Consider the following 2,566-nt stretch of genomic DNA (forward strand, 5'->3'; position numbering starts at 1 on the left):
TGCTTCCTATTTGAGGAAATCAAGACTACCCCAATTCCATGCCCCAAAGCATTTGATGCCTCATCAAATGCAATTTTCCCAAGGCTAGGTTCACTAGACTCTTTATCCATATACTAAGATCCTACTCCAACAATTGGTATCAGAACAGGGGTTATTGCAAGTTTGTTTGTTATTTATTTTGCATGGTTGGCACTTTTGCATATGTTTAACTATTTTGATGTTATCAATGTATGGCTGTATATTATGATGCATGATTCAAGGTTTTTGCAACATTAATTTTTCTAGAAAATTTTACATGTAACATTTTTCTTTTGATTACGTAACAAGAAAGGTGGCTTATCAACACTTTGTTTCCTTTTTTATCTTTTTTATTTTTTCTTAGGTTTATGTAAATAGGAAAATCTATATAATTTTAATATTACTTGATGTCTTTGGTGCATCTATGAAGAAAAAAGTTCAAAGCCAAAAGAAAAAAGGTGATTAGGTAATATTTGGTCTCTTTATTTTTTTATGACTACTAATTTTTTTTAGAAAAAGGAGTTTTTCTTGCATTTATTTTTTAAGAAAAAGATTTTTTCATGTATTTATTTTTTAAGAAAAAGTGTTTTTCTTATATTAAAATTCTTTTATTATAAAAATATATATTTTTCTAGTAAAATATTTTTTTATTAAAAAGAAAAAGAAAAAGAGAGGTGGCGTGTGATGCTAGCAGCATCATGTTTGAGTAGCAAGTGTTGCTACAAGGGATTAGCCCACCCTTGGGCTGTTGGCAACAGTCCATTAAGGTGGGCTCTTTTCCAATTTTTTAATAAATTATTTTAAATAAAAATATAACTATTTAAAAAATATATTATTATATATATTTTTAAAATTTTTTCAAAATTCTTTTTTATGGAAAATTAATTTATTTTAGCTTTGGATTAAAAAAATTTATTTTAGAATTAATTAATGAGATTAATTAATTGGACAAAATTAAAGTATTTTTTCAAATTGGGTTAAAATTAAAATTAAAATTAAAATTGAGGATTTTTAAATAGTCATAAAATTCAAAGGAGTGCCAATTGGATGTGATCTTAACAAGTAACGGAAGCAAGCAAGATTGAAGAGAATTACAAGTTGTAATTTTATTTTATTTTTTCTAGGATAGGCATTAATGTGGCTTACTATAAATATATATATGTATATTTATATGTATCTATATGAATGATATTAGATATTATATGTATGCTTGAGAACATGTCATCTAGAATTAAGGTGCCAACATCTCTTAAGGAATGCTATACAGACATTATGTATTTTAGTTTAAAAGGAATTTTATACTATGAGATACATACTGAATATAGGGAAATAAATCACATCTAGACAAGATGGTAATATGGACTTAGTTATATAGGGAAACATGACCAAGCCCATAGTTTGACTTACTGCAAGTTTGGTATGGGGAATAGTTATGCTATTCCCCTTCTATTTCCAACCGTTTGTTGTAACTTGTAATGACTAAATTACCCCGCTTAGATTTACAAAATTACAACCTTATCCATATAAAACGTTTTTTTTTCTCTCTCTTCCTCATTTCCCTCTTTCTCTCAATTGCTTTTCCTCTTTTCCCTCTTTCTTTTAGTCGCTTTTCCACTATTTAGGGTTTCGCTAGTAGCACTGCCTCTTTCATCCACTTTTCCAACTATGTTACTCTCTTCCATAGTCTAGATACTTGCTTATTGTGCTCTTGTTTTCTGTTGAATGTGGAAATAACCAAATGTTGAATTATTTTGAAATTGTTGTGATTTGCTTTTATCTGACTTGTGTTTTTATTGATATGTTGTTTGTGGGTCGAGTTTGTTCTCTTTTATTTGATTGTCAATGCTCTGATTATGCTTAGTGGTTGTGATTTGGGTTTATTGTGCAAATATTTTCCTTGTCTTTGCTTGTCTCTTTAACATAGTTGCAGCACCTTTCACAATTAAAAACAATTTTGATTAAGGAAAAAAATAGATACATGAATTCCCTTTAACAAACTTAGGTAAAGTATGTTGGAGGCATTTATTTTTTTTTTGAGTTCCATGGTCTAAATCTAGTTCCTTTAAATTTGGTAAAGTGAAAGTTTATTTGAAGCTAATTTCATAACATTATGAGAAGTTTATGGTTATTGTAAAGGAGATTCAAGAAGTTTAAAGAAGTAAAGTAACACGTGCCGTAGTTGTTAAAGGCAAGAAGGATGACGAGGAAAATGACATTAAAGAATCAAAAGTTAAGAAGTAAGAAAGACGATATAAAAAGATTTAAAGGCACAATTAAGTTTTTTAATTGAAAAGGTTGAGATTATCAAGTTATACCTGAAATTAAAGACTTGAGTTTTTGATGGCCCAAGCACCTACAGACCTTAGTGAAGTGCTACCTAGTGAAAATTCTTCAATTGACTTGATGCTACCCTATCTAGAGATCAAGTCCAAGTCTCTCATAGCTAATGAGATATCGGGTGAAAAATTTTCCATTTGACTTCATTATTTCAAGTTTGTTCAAGATTGAGTGGAACATATCTTTGTTGACAATGTTTGTTTCACAAAAG

The 2,566-nt window shown here is 28.8% G+C and overlaps 1 pseudogene; it reads left to right on the forward strand.

The window, feature by feature from the left end:
- The first annotated feature begins 2,358 nt into the window (after positions 1–2,358).
- The window catches only part of LOC110426387 (uncharacterized), a 2,389-nt pseudogene continuing 2,181 nt past the window's right edge, over positions 2,359–2,566 (forward strand).

The sequence above is a fragment of the Theobroma umbraticum genome, unplaced genomic scaffold (assembly GCF_002168275.2).
Source record: "Theobroma umbraticum cultivar Fairchild unplaced genomic scaffold, ASM216827v3 scaffold_55.0, whole genome shotgun sequence".
In the NCBI taxonomy this organism is placed as follows: Eukaryota; Viridiplantae; Streptophyta; class Magnoliopsida; order Malvales; family Malvaceae; genus Theobroma; species Theobroma umbraticum.